The 18526-nt window shown below is 40.2% G+C and overlaps 1 long non-coding RNA gene across 1 annotated transcript; it reads right to left on the minus strand.

Annotated features, from left to right (window-relative positions):
• Positions 1 to 1121: 1121 nt before the first annotated feature.
• On the minus strand, positions 1122 to 17072 carry LOC135981153 (uncharacterized). The gene is made up of 3 exons (XR_010598116.1): positions 16935 to 17072; positions 2260 to 2336; positions 1122 to 1780 (listed from the first exon to the last, which is right to left on the minus strand). It is a non-coding gene; the product is annotated as an uncharacterized LOC135981153 (long non-coding RNA).
• Between the last annotated feature and the right edge of the window lie 1454 nt (positions 17073 to 18526).

Genomic DNA, 18526 nt, shown 5'->3' on the forward strand with positions numbered 1-18526 from the left:
TATACCTGTTTCAAATGTTGGCTCCTGGGGTAACAACCACAAAGTAATCAGCCAGATATGCCATGTAAGATATCTGCAAAGATGTTATAATTTTCCACATATGATAATCTTGCTTATATGTTTGTATCACCTTTATATTATGAGTTATAGATATGAATGTATGTCTATATTTCAAAACTTGTGCTATGCTTCTGGGTGACACCCCAGACAGTTTGGCATCAGCACTGCCTAGCCTGCTTGATGGCCCATCAACTATACAATTGACTCATTGAGAGAATACAGATACACCTTATGACTCAGCAAGGCATGCAGGGACATGCCTATGGAGAGAACTCTAAGGCTTCCAAGCCATGTGCTGGGCAGCTTGTGTTTGAAACATGGTAAGAGTATAAAAGGCCCTGGAAACACCTCCATTTTGTCTTCAATCCTGTTTCTTACCTCTGGAGGAACTTTGATACAAACTGAAGCTCTGAACAATGGACTGAATGACCCATCCAAGCTGTGGATATACTCCAGAGACTTAACTTAAGCCAGCAGTTTATTCCATCACTGCTACAAGCCTGAACCAAGAACTTTACCATTACTGTATGTAATTATTTCCATTTAACCAATTTTAACTGTCATCTATATTTCTCTCTTTTTAATGAATAAATCTTTATATTTTAGATTCTAAAGGATTGGCAACAGCATGATTTATGGGTAAGATCTAACTGGTATATTAACCTGGGTCTGGGGCTTGGTCCTTTGGGATTGGGAGAACCGTTTTTCTTTTACTGGGGCATTGGTTTTCATAACCATTCATCCCCATAAGGAGTGGTGCTGGTGGTGATACTGGAATACTGGAGTGTCTGAGGGAATTGCTTGTCTGACTTCTGGTTAGCCAGTGGAGTGAAACCAAAGTCCTCTCTGTTTGGCGTGTCTTAGTAGTAAAGGACCCACCCCTAGCTTTGGGCTGTGACTGCCCTGCTCTAGGCAATTTGTCCTGAATTGATACTCTGAGTAGTGTCCCACCAAAGGCGGTTGTTACAACCCCCAAAAAAATGAATTTAGATTTCAAGGGGCTTTTTTCAAGTCTTTAATTTAAAAATAAAATAAAATTTCAAAACAAAAGTCATTCTGAATAGAAAAATCTGAATGTTTCATTTTTAAAAAAATGAAAAAACAAAACATTTCAACTCGGGGGCAATGGTTTTTTTTTGTTTCCAATACAAAACAATTTGTCAAATCTAACACAAAGTTGCAAAATGTTTCAGTGTCACCAAATCTGACTTTTTTCCCCCCCAAGGAAAAATGCTGATGAAAAATTTCACCCAGCTCTAATTGTGACTCTTGCCAGGCCACTCCTGAAACAGCTGCTAGCTCCCAGTTTTACAGGCAAAATGTGAAATCTCAGTCTTGCCTTCTGCACATAAACTGAATTTTTCCCAACTCCAACTCTATAGCTCAAATTGTCACAGAAGAACAGTGCAATCTTATCCTAATGCTGACTTAGCTGTCACTTTCTTCCTCTAACCTATCGCTTCACAACGATAGTCACAAGCAAATCCAATATCCAGGATAAGTCAGAGGGCCATCCCTAGGCATTTAGCAGATTTAATTTGCTTGATGGTAGAGTCATCTCATTTCAGGTTTTAATTAACAGTTGATTTCCTTCCAGTGTGAAAACCCAAGGAGCCTTGTCTTGCAACTGAGAAAAGGAAATGTAAAGCACATCTTGAAAACATCATTGATTGTTTCACCCTTTTTTAACTGGTGCCAAGTGCTTCTGCTTTCACATGAACTGCAAAGCAGAAGAATAAATCAGATAAATCAAGAATGGAAAGTATAATAAAATAAATGCAATGCAAAGTGTCTAAGGACATGTTTTCCCCCAAAAATATAAAACCACCTCAATATGGCAAAGTAAGCAAATTATCATCATTTAAACCGCTTTGTCCTGTGACTCCACCAGTCCTCAACTTGTTTGCTAATAGACCTGGCTGAATAATGCAAAAATGTTTGTGAATAATTTATTAGTCGATTGATGGATATACAACTGTCTAATACATTATTCACTATTCAGCCCACTACTCAGCTGGTCGAATAATGACTAAATTATTCATGTTTAATTTAGTCAAAGAAAAATGCCAAATTGGTCAGATAAATTATTTGAAATTAATAAATCATATAGCTGCCTTGGTGAACTCAGTATCATCTCAGAGGTGTTATTTACTGAATCGATCATTTTATTTAGATGGTTGAACCAGAATCTCTTTTTACCTAGGCTGTAGCCAGTGACGTTAATAAACATCTGTGCAGATGAGCAGAAATTCATTGTAAGATTTAATCACATCTGCCTAAAGATGAAAAAAATAACAGCAGATTACAAGTTTACATGAAGTTTTATCTATCCCCATAAATTCAGCCACAACCCATCAATATTGCTTTCCCATTGTTCTAGAGATTCTAAAGTTCTACTCCATAACGAACTCTAATGTACAAGGATAATTGCCCACATTTGTATGAATTACTTAATGAGATTATTTGTGTATTTGCAAATAATTTGTATATAATCATAAATTGAAGCTTCTGGCCAATACAGCCTGTCCCAAGCAAGGGCAAGGGCAGGACATTGAGCTGTACAAACTTGGCTGCTCTGGCTGGGAAAGGTGGGTACTCAAGGGCATGGAAGGTGGATAGCTGAGCAGGTGGCTCCTGGGAGGTAGAGGAAGCTGGAGCTGCAGGGGAAGTAGGAGGTGCTGGCGCTGAAGTAGAAATACATGGCTGCTGGGTCTTCTGGTGTTGGAGTTTATGTTGGAAGGGGAGCTTGGCACAACCAGCTGCAGGGTGAGAGGGATCCTGGAACCAGTTTTGGGTTCCTCACCTTGAGCTGTTGCCTCAATCTCTGTCTCCTGCAGTTACCACTGCCTCCCAGTGGCTCATTGCTGTCCCCAATCCAGCAAGGAGAGAGGCAGTGGCCAAATGCATGAGAATCAAACTGAGATATGGAATTGCGAGTATCACTCAAAATGCATGACATTGGGCACCCCCGATTGTATAAGAGTTCATAGTAGGTGTCTGAATTAAATGCATAGCCTGAAGGGGCTTCCATGCCTATTCCATCAGAAAACAATTTTACCATGTCAAGTATCAGGGGATAGCCGTGTTAGTCTGTATCTACAAAAACAACAAGGAGTCTGGTGGCACCTTAAAGACTAACAGATTTATTTGGGCATAAGCTTTCGTGAGTAAAAACCTCACTTGGTTTTTGGGTGCATCCGAAGTAGTGAGGTTTTTACTCACGAAAGCTTATGCCCAAATAAATCTGTTAGTCTGTAAGGTGCCACCAGACTCCTTGTTAATTTTACCATGAAATATCCAAATCTTCAGGGCTTCAAACATTCCGTGCCCAATTTTCAAAGGCTTTTGAAAGTACATCTAAAGTATTTGTGGACACCCCTATACATGCACACAAAACCCCATGTTTCTGCATGCCCACAGGTATTTCTGCATTACAAATTAGGTACTTCTGCATATTGTGCTTACAGTAATGCACATCATTGTACAAGTGCAAGATTTAACATGGCAAACAGGTATTCCTGTCAGATTGGTGGGCACATTTTGATTGCCCTTCAAAAATTTGTTCAGAATTGATGGGCCCAATCCAGTCCCCACTGAAGCCAATGGCAAGATAGCAGCATATGCTCCTCTATTTATTTCAAATTACTGTAAAAATTTGTAAAGTGTATTTAGTTACAAAAGAGCGACATTGAAAGAACATAAAGTTTGCTAAGTTAAGAACTCAACTCCTAGGAAATTAAGACTGCCCCTGCAAAACAATTTTACCTTGAAATATGAAGCCCTAATTCAACCCTCTTATGTGTATGCGTTATGACGTTTCAGGGATTATAAATTGGCCACATCTCAATGGATTTGTACGGGAACAGAAAAAGGCAACTCTCCTACCATAGGATTATTCTCCTGACAAATGTCAAGTTCCTGGTCCAATGTACGAAAGAAGCTGCCCAAACAAGCAGTTGGAAGACATTTTTAACATTCAAAACTACCTGTTTTGAACCTTTTTGCTGAAACTTTAAAGAAAAAGAAAATCAACCTGAAGCAAACAACCAGTAGGGAAAAATTTCCACCTGAATGGTTAAAGTGTGGCAAAGTAATAAGCAATTGAAAGCAGGTTTACAATGGGAAGTATTAGGCATTAGGCACACTTAACTATAGGTGTTATATTGTGCTCCGGCTATGGTAAAACATCTACAAAGGTCCCAGAGCAATGGTCATTGCAAATTGATGCACATAATTTTCATTTCAACTGGAACGAGGCACAATGTGCCCATTATCTCCTTTTATTTTAATTTAGCAATAAAAAAAGCTTTGGTTATGGCCATTAGACAAGAGAGAAATCCTTGGCATTAAACTAGGAAAGAAGGCATATAAAAATGTAAAATAAAGATTTAATTTACGGTGTAAAAGACAGTAGATTCATATTAATAGAACTTAAAACTAGTTCTAAATTATTAAATGTGATTAATACAAATGGGAAATTATCAGGATATAAAACAAATTGAAGTGAATTGTTTGTTTTAGAGCTATCATAAGCAGACAACCAATATTTTAATTCAAATTTTTCAGATTATGATTGAGAAAAAAAAACTGGTCAGTTTCACTATTTATAGTACATGTCTACTGAATTTACTTTTACTTTTTCACTTGTAATGGTTGGGTGGCAAATATTGCAGAGGAATATTTGGTTTCGAAAGAATTGCTTTCCATTATTTTTTTAAATCAAGGAAATATTTCTATTCCTACATTTTCTTAAATCTTATCTTTAGAAAATATCAATTTAGGACCCAATTGGACTGTTCACTTTCCTTTTGCTGTTTATGCAGTACACCAATGCAATTCCCAGGCTAGTAGTAATAATAATAATAATAATAATTAATGGAAATATCCTATCTCCTAGAACTGGAAGGGACCTTGAAAGGTCATTGATTCCAGCCCCCTGCCTTCACTAGAGGACCAAGTACTGATTTTGCCCCAGATCCCCAAGGGCCCCCTCAAGGATTGAACTCACAACCTTGGGTTTAGCAGGCCAATGCTCAAACCACTGACCTATCCCTCCCCCCTAAATAAATAAATACAAAATGTAATTGTGGAATTTATTTTAGAACTGAAAGAAATCCAACTGAAGCAAGATACATTGCAAGCTTTTTTTGTTTGTTGTTCATAGTTCTTGACCTTGAAATACAATTAGAGGTGTAAAAGATATAGCTTGTGGACATAGTCCATTAACAAGCTGATGATAAAAAACTTAATATTCAGACTATTTTGAGCTACATTATCCTTTCAATTACAGCTGGCCATTCAGACCTTCAGTGGTGTTGCATGGGTATAAATGAGGGTACAAATTATGCTTTTAAGGTTAGCCAGCCAACTGCGAAGGAGTCTTTTATTAATTTGTATTTAGGTGTTTGTTCAGCGTCTAGCAGCACAATGAGGTCCTGGTCCATGACAGGATCTTCTAGGCACTATAGCAACACCGAAAATAAATAGTATTAATCATATATTATGATCAGGAACTTGATAGGGAAAAGTAGTTGTACTCCTCCAGCTCTGCTTGCAAACCAAGCTCTCCTCACATGAGCAGGACCCATGTATTCCACAATTGCAGGGCTGCACAATTTGCCACGAAATCCATCCTCTATCATGGAATTGTGCTTCTGAATCTCATCTTTCATTTTTTTTAAATTAGATTTTTGCAGAGATGACCTTGAAAGCGTGAACCAAGTGTATTGAATGTAATGATGCCTGCCTTAGTATGCAGACAGGCTGAAACAATAGTTTTGAGAGGTGTGGACTGTCCCATTCATCTTAATCAAGGCCCCTTGGACTCCATCGCCACAGAATTTGGTATTTTTCCAAGTCACAGATTCCAGCCTTTTGCCAGTGCATTCTCCATTTTGCTGCAGACAATCAAAACAGGGCTCTGTGCACGCACCCAGATCCACCCGCATGGAACAGCTTGCAAGACTGCAACCTAAGTGCAAGCAACAGCAGTTTTCTTGGCAAGGTTGAGAACCCCTCTAGCTGGCAGATTGAGAAAGCCCACGCTACTCCTACTGCACTGAAATTGATCAATACAATAGACAAGCATTAAGCGAACATGCTAAACTATTATTTATGCAAAGTTGAGATTTCAGATGACAAGCATTCATCTTAAAACACAACATTATAGGCATGTTATGAAACCACACTTGAAACTGATATGTCAAGTAACTTGAGTAGTAAATTAGTACTTTCTGAACACACTGATTAAATCCTGTCTATGTCGGTGCACAGAAAGGAAGTTATTTCTAAAGGCAGAAGTATTATATGTTGCATAGTTTGTTTTCTTGAATCTGATCATCACCACCAAGTTAATTTGTATTTTATCTGCTTTTGTCTCACTTATAACTTTATGAAAAATGACAATGTCAACATCTTGCCATTAATGAGCCATTTGACAAACAGAATCCACAGCAGGCTGAAAAGAAGCCAGGAAACTCTTTAGTGTGAAAGCGACCAGTGGCTGATACACACGTGTTGACAAAAGACTGCAATAGATGATTTGTAGTTTCCTGGTGCTATGTCCAGGACCTAAGACAGACATGGTATTTTTGGAAAACACAGGAAAATGGTTCCCATGCAACTGAATCCTAAAAAGAAAATGTTGTTTAAAGCTACACAGGAGGGCCAAACTTTTTTTTTAAATGACTCCATATCAGACTTCTGGATACATTCCACCCCATATATCAGCAAGAAAGTTAAGCATAACAGGCTTTCCATGGAAGTTGATGCATCATTCTAAGTAGTTGGAAAGTGGGGGATACCATAACGGGAATTCTCAGTGCAACAAAAAGGCCTTCTCATTGTAACTGCTGCAAGTTCTTACTCAGTTGGGAAACTTTGGTTCTTCCTCACAGAAAAAGCAATGAAACACTTAGTCTGGTTGACTTTTATTTTTGATTAAGGAAAACAAGGAGAAGCAAAATAAAGCATTCATAAGAAAGTACAGCTCATGTTTCCTCTGTACCAACTCTGAGAGTCAAATAAATATGGTCTCCTTGCACACAGGCAGACAACATCAATTTACAAACCCTGGAATATTCTTAAACTTTAAAGAATTATGTGAGAAAAGAAAGCTCCAGTCCATTAAAGATTGACTTACACCAGGGATGAATTTGGCCCAGTATATTATAAATGAGGTAATCTCTTTGACACTTTTTATTTTTACTATAGTAAACTTGCAGGAAAGTGTACCTCTGCCTAAACAGAAAAGGAAATCTCTGAGCATAGAAAAGTCCTGGAGAGTCTCCTTTCCAGGAATGAACACAAGACTTTTTAATGTTTTCTCTCCACCTTTCAACTCCTGATTTTGTCCAGATTAGGGGTTTGCTCTTTTTCCCCATTAAAAGCAGTTCTCATTGATTTTAGTAGTAATAGGATCAGGTGACAACTAATAATTGACAATAGTTATACTTAATGTTGCACCAGTGATAACTTTAAAATCTGCAGCAACTTCTTACAGACCAATTCCAAGAAAAATCTGCCAGGCTCCTGAGTTTTGCATAGATATGCAAGAATACTGTAGGGCAAATTGAGCCCTTACCAAACTGCTGGAAATAGTGCAGGAAGAATTACGCAATATGGTTTTAGATAAAACTAATGGCTACAAGTGTCCCATAACAGAAGATGTATTGTTTTCCTGGTATGTTGAAAATAATACAAAGAGTCAGAGACATCTTTTCTCTGAATTCAAGACTGAATCCTTGCAGTGTAACATTTCCCATGCATAGTTGCACCTTTTGAAACAAAGTAACGTCGTTTTCAGAGTGCGTGCAAGTTATATTTTGCTTAATGATACCTAAGTATTTAAATTTCATAGATGAGACCATAGCATTTCCATTGTTCACAGTGTAGATTCAAAATTTTCACTAGGCAAAACTATCTGCTTGTGTGCATGACATTTTGTTATAGATAACAATTTGAGGATAAAAAACATTTGTAAAATAGAAGAATCCAGACGAACATTTTTCATTCAGAACAGGAAGCAAGGAATCTACTTTTTCAATCAATCATTCTCCTTCATACAGAATACTCACAGCAGGAGAAGCAAATGTAGAAAAGAAGTGCAAAAAATTCAGAGAAAAAGCAACTTAGCATGTCTAAAATAGAGGAGGAAGGAGTTTCAAATTGCTCTGACTTATAAAGAATCAAACTTTACACCAGGGGTCAGCAATCTTTCAGAAGTGGTGTGCCGAGTCTTCATTCATTCACTCTAATTTAAGGTTTCGCGTGCCAGTAATACATTTTAATGTTTTTATACGGTCTCTTTCTATAAGTCTATAATATATAACTAAACTATTGTTGTATGTAAAGTAAATAAGGTTTTTAAAATGTTTAAGAAGCTTCATTTAAAATTAAATTAAAATACAGAGCCCCCCGGGCTGATGGCCAGGACCCAGGCAGTGTGAATGCCACTGAAAAAATCAGCTTGTGTGCCACCTTTGGCACACGTGCCATACGTTGCCTACCCCTGCTTTACACTAAACAAACAGCACCATTGATTTAGCCTAAAGCCCTGACTTTCTGGTACAAATACATTAGAATACTAACTGATCTCACACAGCTTTTATATCATGCTTTTCATGTTATGCCCAATATTAATCAAAGTCCCTATTAAACCAGAAAGTTCACAGAATATCTCACGGTTATTGTTACATCAGAGGCCCTGACTCAACAAAGATTTTGACTAGCATGACACAAAAGCCTACATAAAGCCACATAAGATGATTTTCCAGGATTTGAGACTTCTGCAGTACAACCACCAGATGAAACATCTCCGGAGATCCAAGGAGCACTGGACCACTGCTAAAACCAGGAGACCTTAAAAGCTACAGTCAATTTCTAGGAGTCACCAAAAGATGATTTTAGCAGTATGGCTTGTCGGGAAACTGTTCTATTGCTTTAAAATACTGTTATCATAATAAAAAATTGTCTCATTAAGACTGAGAGCCAGCTAGAAGTTAACAGGAAACTATGTAGGTGAAAGGATACAAAATTCAGGAATGCCTGAGTGTATGTAAACTCCTCTGATTCATGCACTGAAATAAAATATCATTATTGAACCAGTGTAACGTGTCCTGCCTCCCTATTAAGCATTGTGGCAGAAGTAAATTCCCTTAAGACAACAGTGCAACTTGAGGAAAAGAAAAAGAAAAAATAGAAAGATTGTGTGGTTAAGTATAATGCTCTCGAACAGTGGCTCTCAACCAGGTGTCTGAGGTCCCCTGCAGGGCCATAAGCAGGTTTCAGGGGGTCTGCCAAAATAAACCAAAGACCAGGGTTGGCGTTAGAGTCACAGGGGCTGAGGGAAGAAAGCCAAAGCCCAAGCCCCAGTGCATGGGGCTGAAGCCAAAGCCTGAGCAACTTAGCTTTGTGGGGCCCTCTGTGGCGTGGGGCTGTGGACAATTGCCCTGCTTGCTACCCCCTAACGCCAGCCCTGGCTTTTAATCTACTGAATATGCAGAAAGACAGTTGTTGGGGCACAGGTGGGCTGTGGAGTTTTTATAGCATGTAGAGAACCCCTGCTCTAGATGGCTTCCACACTGGCAGAGGGGCCTAACTGTATTCGCTGTCTGAGTTAGCATATTAGTGTTACTGGGGGAAGCTTAGTTGTCTTTATCCACTCGTGCATCGTATAGTGTCAGTCTGCCCCATCAGTGATGCCAGCCTCCATTACCTGCTTGTCTGATTCTCCAATAGCTGCCTTAGCACTTCTTCTGTGGTGCCCCCACATGATACGCCCTTCCTAAGTCAATTAAAAAAAAAAATACACTATTGTCTTCCTTCAAATTGTTTTTCTAGAACCAAGTCTACTGGGATGCTCAGAGGAAACTGCTTAGTGACCATAGCTTGGCAGGTGACCTTGTAAAGATTTTTTTTTAAATAAATGAACATTAATCAGTTTGTTTTGAAATCCACAAGCTTTGTAGATGTAATTGTTCCCAGGATACCCAGGACTGTGAGTCACTTTGTTATCCCCCTGCTTCCAGTGTGAGAGAGTCTTGCTTATGCTTGGTTGGGTGTTAGCTGCTTACCACCACCAGCCTGTTAGCCACCCAAGCACTCTCCTCTGGGCTATGCCAGCCCTTATTAACCTGCAAGGCAAAGTAGTAAGTGCACCCCGGTCCTTGAGCCCCTTTGAAGCACTCCCCTGTAGTATTCAGGCCCCCCCCAATCCACTGAACACTGACAAATAACAAATCTTCTGTCCCCAAAGGGACAGTATACACGCCAGTGTATATGATTCAACTCAGCACATTGCTTAATACCACAGCACTAAGATATATTTACAGTGAAGACAATAAAATGTTTTATCATCAAAGATTCAAGCAATAGCAAGTAAGACTATTGGAAATAATTGGTTACATATTAAACCAAATTATAATGCTTTCTATAGATTAAATTTAAACAGGTTAAAACTCCTTTAGACAGGAGGTTCTCTTGCCCACTGTCTTCTGCAGCTTTGCAACCAAGGCTGGCTGGGATCCTGTCTTCATGAATGTAGACGTGCTGCCCATTTACTTCCTATGTTCAGAATAAGGGGGTTATCTCTGACTTCCAATTATATCCCCAAAGTTCATTGTCCATACTCAAAGACAGGATAACTCCCCAAGGCTTCGTTTTCCTGAATGCTGCATCTCAGCTGACTTCACATCTCTCCATTGACAACATATAGAAGTGGGTATCCACCACGTTAGCTTACAATGCTTAATTTACACCCCAACAGAGAAATAGGTGAATAAACATCTGTTGTCTGACAGAAAACCTATTTCTTCACCTCTGCTGTGATACAGATGCTAATAACATTTTCAGGGTATATAATATAACTCCTTATATAGTATCTGTATGCACATTTCACAACAATATTCATGGCCATTGTGATGGTTTTCATTTGGGACCTCATAGGCCCTTCTTTGGTGACCCAGCACGTACATACCAGAATCAGGACATTCTTGTTACCCTTGCCAGTTAGTCTTAAGGGGCTCTTGGCTCACAGTATATGATTAGTCTGTTCATAGACTATACATTGTGGCAAGCCACCTCCTTTACCTCAGCATTTCTCCCTCTGATGGTGGGGGCCTGCAGTAAATCTGGGTAGGCCCAAGTAGTTCTGGTACACAGGAAAAAACAAACTCACAACATAAAAGTAGTACATTTCCTTACCCCTTTCCCAAGGCATTGTCTTATTACTCTAACTTCTAGTTGCCAATAGTGCCTTAAACAGAAGTAAACTTCATTGTCTCCTACAGGGAGAAAGAGCAGCCTTCTACTTAGGAAAAGCCTTTTCTCCCTGCTCCCCCTAACCTTGCTTCAGCTTGTTTCTCATCCCTCCTGCCTCTCGCTCTTACCAAAAGAGGGGGTTTTAAAGGTCACCAGCAACCCTTAATTGGACTCAGGTAACCTGAGGTAACCGTTTTTTGGTACACAGCGAAAAGGGCCTTCACAATTCTCGGGATGATATACCTGCCTTCCACTCCCTTATCGTTGTCAGGCCTGACTTTGTCACAACATTTTAAGGCCAGATGGGACCATCAAGATTATCTCGTCTGACTTCCTGCATAAGGCCATAAAATTTCATTCAGCAATTTCTGCATCATTCCCAATAACTTGTACTACTCTATGTAGCCATGTGTTCTTATTACCAATGCCATTGTCACACCCCCACACATTTGTTATATCTTTATTTTGTTTATAAGCTCCTCTGGGCAGAGTATGTCTTATTGTATGTTTGCATAGCACCCAAAACAATGGGTTCCCAATCCTGCTTAGAACCACTAGCACTATTGTCATGCAAATAGTAATAGAGAGGAGGCAAACATTATACATATGGATAACAATCGACTGCCTAAGAGTTCTATACTGTGAACCTGAAAAAGGGAGTAGGAAGGTTGGCCATCCCAAACTCTGCTACAAGGATTGCCTCAAGCAGCACGTACAGTCTGCCAGGCTGGATTTAATGACCTGGGAGGATATGCCCAAGACAGGCGAGCTTGGCCTATGTCCACTATGAAGGAAGCAGAATGAGCAACAGAATATTGTCGTGCCACCTTGTGCCAATCGTAGGAGGGAACAGACACCAACTTGCCCTGGCACATCTTCTGAACCCTACATGTGGAAACGGATTTCCAGTTGTAGTCATACTCATATGAGCGACAGTCATTATTATAATCATAATGATTACTAATAGTGCAGTGCTTCAGCAGGTTCCTCATAGTCCCCACGTTTGTTAACTTACAAACCTTGTAGTTGCAGGCTGCTATAATAGGGAGAACATGGAAATGTAAAGGGGAATCTCAGCTTTCTTAAATTAAATTTCAGCCCTTTTCATTGCAAAGGACCTGCATGGAAATGTAAATTGATGCAAAACTGATCACTAGGGTTGAAAAGCTTGTCACTAATTTTTCCCTAAAGATCACAGGCTATACACAGAGCCTTCCCAGATGGCTGTTGGGATCCACTCTCTTGATTTCTGGAAAGTTCCACAGCTATAAGGGGCAATGCCACCTGTGCTATCACTGATCAAAGTGGGACCAACAGCCAGCTGCCTGTAGCTGAACAGCCATGAAGATCTGAGGCTGCGAGAAGTGTGAGGCAGTACTATTTAGAGGACTAAGTGAAGAATAATTTACTTTGTCCTACAGTTTCTCTGAGAACTCTATACTAGAGCCTGCTTCAGGATTTTATCCTGTTCTGTTCAGATCTTACCAGGATTTATAAAGTGTTCTCTGATCAAGGGTTTTAAGGGGTTCCTGTCCCATTGTAGAAAAACAATTAATGAAATGTTCTCCAGTCTACAATGGGGATTGCTTTGGGTGTAACTCAAGATGCACTGGGATTTACATACTTGTTTATTGGAAGATATCCCTACTTAGAAAATGTTATGGTCCTGAGCCTTTCCTAGATGGTGGAAATTACTCATATATTGCACATCCAATCTCCCAATCTGCTTTTCTCCACCAGAAAAAAGACAAAATGCAAATTGGCTACTCACTGATATGAAAGCAGACATCAGAACAACATTTCCTTCTTTTGTTCTGCTTTTTATATTTACAGATCTGGAATTCAATTTTATGTAGGATAGTATCAATTTTTGCGAAGTCTTTACATACCAATTTCTGCAGCATGACTGTCCCGAAAAATCCAGTCATCAAACATCAGAGTGCTCAAGGAGTTTGCTGGCCAGTCTAAAGATGCTTGTACCTTATATCACTCGTTTATTATTTTTTCATTTCTGACAGTTTGGCCTCACTTGCTGGGTCATTAGTGTAACTGGAAAGCACAGGTGTCTGGCTTTTCTTTAACAAAATTTATAAGAAAAGGAAGTTAGTGATATGTACACAGCTAACAAAATGTGAAACATAGCAAAGAGCAGTAGACAGGGCTCAGTCTTCCATTAAGTCTCTATTTTAAAAGGGAAATATTCATTTATTTTGGAGATCCTAAAGTAAATGGCAAAACTCACACTGACTGGAACCACGATTGTGCCATAGAATTGCATTCCATGAGGTGTCTTCCAACATCCTATCATTTTAAAATCTTTCTACTCATGTTTGCACTTTATTTCATCAATAAATAGTCTCCCTACTCTCAGTTCCAGTGCCTGGCACCACCATGGCCCATGACTGTCAGGAGGAGCAATTACAGGGAAAGTCCTGCTCTGTCCCTGCATCCCTGGACTGGAGATTGCTCACTGCATGTGAATCTTTGGCAAATTTAGATGCCAAACTTTAAGAAGTCTCTACTGAGCATGTGCAAAACTGCAGTTATTCAGAGGCTTATGACTTGGCAAGATTTGGGCAAATTTTCATGAGGACAGCAAACAGCACATTCCTGACACCTGGGCAAGCACCCTGCCAATTTCAAGCCCTTGTTTCAAAGCATGGAGACATTATTAGAGCTTCTCAACTAAGCAGTTGTATTTTTTCCCTAATCTAGTTTTTGGAAATGGCTGAACTGTTTTTTTAAAAATTCAGCCTGAAGCACACTCAGCATGGAAAATTTCAGCTCGAACACTTGAAGTTTGGCAAAGTTCTACAGAACTGAAACCAGGGTTTTATAATGGCAACTGTCAGGAGACCTGTATTATACAGCGTGCTCCCAGCTTCACCTATAATACATGCAGTAAAAGCTTCCAGAATCATTGTTTATCTTGAGTGTATTGTGTACCATCTGTAGCATACAATATAATAGAGGTAGTTTATATGTACATTGTTCAGGTAGGTGAATAATGAATGATTAGGGGAAAAGTAAAGGACTTTACAATTAACTGACATGTTTCCACATTTACCACCTAATTATTACTATTCTTACCTAAATAAAGGTAATCATGCTTAACAACCCATTTACTGCAGGAAACTGTAGACAAGTTTAGGCCAAGAAGGTAGTAGCTATGACAGCATTACTGATCAAAGATTTTAGCTGAATCAAAACAAAGGCAGCTCCTGTGTATTGATTACTCCCCTGGACTGCAAATTATCACTGATTACTTTGAGAAGAGAGGTGTTGATGGCTTGCTTCCTTCCATTAGCATGGAATGAAGTCAATAATATATTTCATATACAGAAAACAGAAGTGGGCTGTGCTGCTTAAATATTTCAAAGATTTTGTTTTTGTAAACAGTAACAAAATGGCATGTCAAAACTATATGGAGTCGAATTCTTCTCTGTTCTATGCTGCCCCAATAAAGCAATGGATTTGTACCTGGGCAAACTTTGTCCCATAACATGGATTGATAATCCTTTAAATGATACACACTGAATGAACTGCAATGCTGATCCTTTGGGACGCTGAGGGTATGTCTCTAAACTGCAGCTGGGATCATGCCTCCCAGCCTGGGTAGATGGACTCAGGATGGTCTTCACTACGGGGATAAGTCGACCTAAGTTACGCTACTCCAGCTACATGAATAATCGATGTAGCTTAGGTCAACTTACCCCAGTGTCTTCACTGCGCTGAGTTGACGGGAGACGCTCTCCGGTCGACTTCCCTTACTCTTCTCGGGGAGCTGGAGTACCAGGGTTGACCGGAAAGTGTTCTGCCATCAATTTAGCGGGTCTTCAACTGCTAAATTGATCCCTGCTGCATTGATTACAGCAGTGTCAATCTCCCTGTAGTGGAGACCAGCCCTTAGCAGCTCTGCCTGAGCTAGGATGCTAAAAACAGTGAGGATGTTGTGGCCCAGGCAGCAGCTCAGGCTAGCCATCCACGTCCAAGGCCACCCAACCACCTAGGTCTGAGCTCAGGCAGCTAGCCCAAGCTGCTGCCCTTGCCACAAAGTCCACACTGCTATTTTTAGTGCACTAGCTCAAACAAATCAAGCACAAGTCTCTCATTCCAGGCTGAGAGGCCTGCGCCCAGCTGCAGTGTAGACATTCCTTTAAAGGCTTAGTCCTCCATGTATCAAGCTTGAGTACCTGCACACAGTGTAAGGGGAGGAGAGGCCTATAGGAGTTTGATGAAGATGACTCAAGGATATACATTGAAATATAAAGCCTACAGTGTCTAAGTGAGTAGTTCAAATAGTTCATTATGTATTGACCCAGAAGTTTTTTTGTTGTTTTTTTTTTGTGTTGTTGTCTGATCCTTGGCAATCTCAGACTATATCCTACAGGACAAGTTTCCAGATCACAAAATCATTTCTATTGGCATTCTCAGTAGAGGGGCCAACCACTGAATTGGCAAAAATAGACAATCCTGGAGGAGATTGCTCCACTACAGGCAGGGCCTCTGAGAGCGGGTTCGGGCCCCGGTGAAAAAAAAATGTGGGACCCCCCCACCCCGCAAGGGCAGACCAGCTAAACAGGGCCCCCCTTCCAGACTGCCAGGCCCCAGTAATTTGTACCGGCTTTCCCCCCCGCCCATCGGCCCTGACTACAGGGCTGGTACACCTTGATGGGGTAATCTGAGGGAAGCTTGCACAGCTACCATCCAGACCATACTTGTTCTGCTTGATAAACAGAGGACTTCAGTTCCCAGAGCTGTCATATTGATCTCTTTCACCTTTTCTTTAAGAATATGCATGTTCATAATAGACTTCTTTGTAGCATCTCTTCTTAAAATAAAACCTGAGCAAATGCATCAATTTTGTATATGACAACAAAAAATAGACTTCAGCCCATTCATTTGCTTGTGAACTGTACAAGGAGAAAAAACACACAAATGAGGGGAGGGAGGATGAGGCAAGACTAAATAGCTGAAAGCTCAAATTTTTTCCACTGGGATACTACATCAGCAACACCGATGCTCCTCATGTAGTTCTCATAAACCAGCACCTTCTGAAAAGACAGGATGAATCAATACAGTCAAAAGACACCCTTCTCAAAATATTTCAACTTCCAGCTGAAATAAGGAAGTGTGGAGGTACTGGAAAAATAGAGAAAATCTTTTAGAAACTTTCATGTTCTTCATTAAAGATTTTTGGAATGAAAGTTTGAGCTAATTTTTATTTAATACAAAACAGTTCATCATTTTCTAGTGGTAGTCCCTACCTAATAATCCAAAACATTCACCTAATTTGGACCTTATTTCAGGAGAACTGTCTGGTAAGATTTTGCTGTGTTGTTTTACAGAGATATGCCAGTTTTGCCTCCTTTACATTTAGATTTCTCTTCTTAAAATGAAATGATTTAGGGGGTGTGACAAGATGGTCAATATAGTATGGTGGGTCCTGAACTTTTCTTGGCAGGGGGGCTAAAATACCACCCCTTACCCCTGCTCTTGGGGCACCAAGAGCCCCACTAGTGGCCCAGGAAGGTGGTAAAGGAGGAAAGCAGGGGAGGGGTCTGGGTTTGCTCCTCACTGAGTCCCAGCCCCTCTCAACCCCTGCAGGTTCTTACCCTCTTCCCCCTTGGGTGGGGTACCTTCAGTCCTTAAATACTGGGGGAGGGACTGTCCCTCCCCTGCTGGGGCAGGGTCTCCCTTATTCCAGTTTTCTGTTCCTCCAAGTCTTACAGCACACCTCTAAACCTCTCTCCTTCTCCCTGACTGCCTGAAGCAGGGGGTTTTATTAGGTTTCTAACAGGGCCTTAATTGATTACAGGTGCTCCAATTAACCTGTAGCAACCCTCCCGAGTCTACAGAGAAACACGCCTTAATTAACCTAGGGTTTATATACTTCCCTTCTACCACTTCCTACTGCTCTCTGGCCCTCCTGTATCACGGGGGGGGAATAAAATAAAAAGAACTAGCCCACATTTTAGCTCCAAAATCCCTAATCAAACCAAACCTGAACAGTGTCCTACTGTATCTGTGTGAAACTGCACAAAACTTTTGGTGACTTTTTTCATGACACTATCCTCAATTTCATTTAATCCATCTTCAGCCCCCTGAGGTGACACTTTCTTGCAGCTTTTCTCAACAAGAGGATAATTTGGCTGAAAAAGCCCATGCAAAACATTTCATATACTTTCACACTGGAAGCAATTTTGTTTGATAACAGGCCCAGACAATTCAGAGCAGGCTATTTAACTCTTCTTAAACCTCATAGTTCCATGGTCAGAAGGGGGAGGCAGGCAATGAATTCTGGGGCACGTCTGACTGGAACAAGCTCCAAAGAGGTGAAATCTAAAAAAGATGCCAGAGCCAGAGTCCAGCAGACAATCCTGAGGCCTCACTCTGTTGCCACTCATGTGATATCACTAGCAAAGGGCCAGAAAGCAGTAGCTGATGGTGAGGGGAAAAGGAGAGGGCTTGTTTTGGGTCAGTGAAGAAAGGAATTGATGTTCTTGGGACACTTGTTGGGAATGATAGGGGTGCGGGTGGAGAAAAAAGGGAGAGGAGAAGGGGAAAAGGAAACATCTGAAGTACTGAACAAGTATCAACAGTTTGATGACTTTCTCCAAATCAAACTTCTAACCTTTCGAGGTTTGCCCATCACAAATTGTAGTCATGAGCCAGATCAGCTGGTGTAAATCATTAAAGCTCCCCTGAAGTCAACAGAACTATGCTGGTTTACACCGCACTTGGATACGCTCCTTTGCCTTCACATGGTTGGCAGATGTATGAAGTGTGGCACAAGTATGTGGCACAAGAAGAGATGTTCACTAGAGGAAGTTTATTAACAATAAGTATTCAGAGAATGATCATGGATTAAACTAAGAAAAACTACAAACTGCAGTCGAGATCATTTATCATCTGACTAGAAAGAGGAGTTAGCAAGACTCCCTACTGTGTCCATTTATATTTAATGCTTCTAGAAAAAAAAAATCCCACCACTACTCCAATGTGATATAAAGTGGAAAGCTTGAAATGTGTGAAAAGCTATGGAGGCTTCTGTATGAAGGAAGGGTTTTTTTCCTCCCTTCAGGATTTTTTCCTGTTAATTTAACTTTCAAGTGGAATGAATAGCTATTATAAGTGTCAGTTCCATTCCACACAGGCCTAATGGTATTATAATATTCATATACATCAACTCTCCATTGCCATCTTT

The sequence above is a fragment of the Chrysemys picta genome, chromosome 2, assembly GCF_011386835.1.
Source record: "Chrysemys picta bellii isolate R12L10 chromosome 2, ASM1138683v2, whole genome shotgun sequence".
Classification (NCBI taxonomy): domain Eukaryota; kingdom Metazoa; phylum Chordata; order Testudines; family Emydidae; genus Chrysemys; species Chrysemys picta.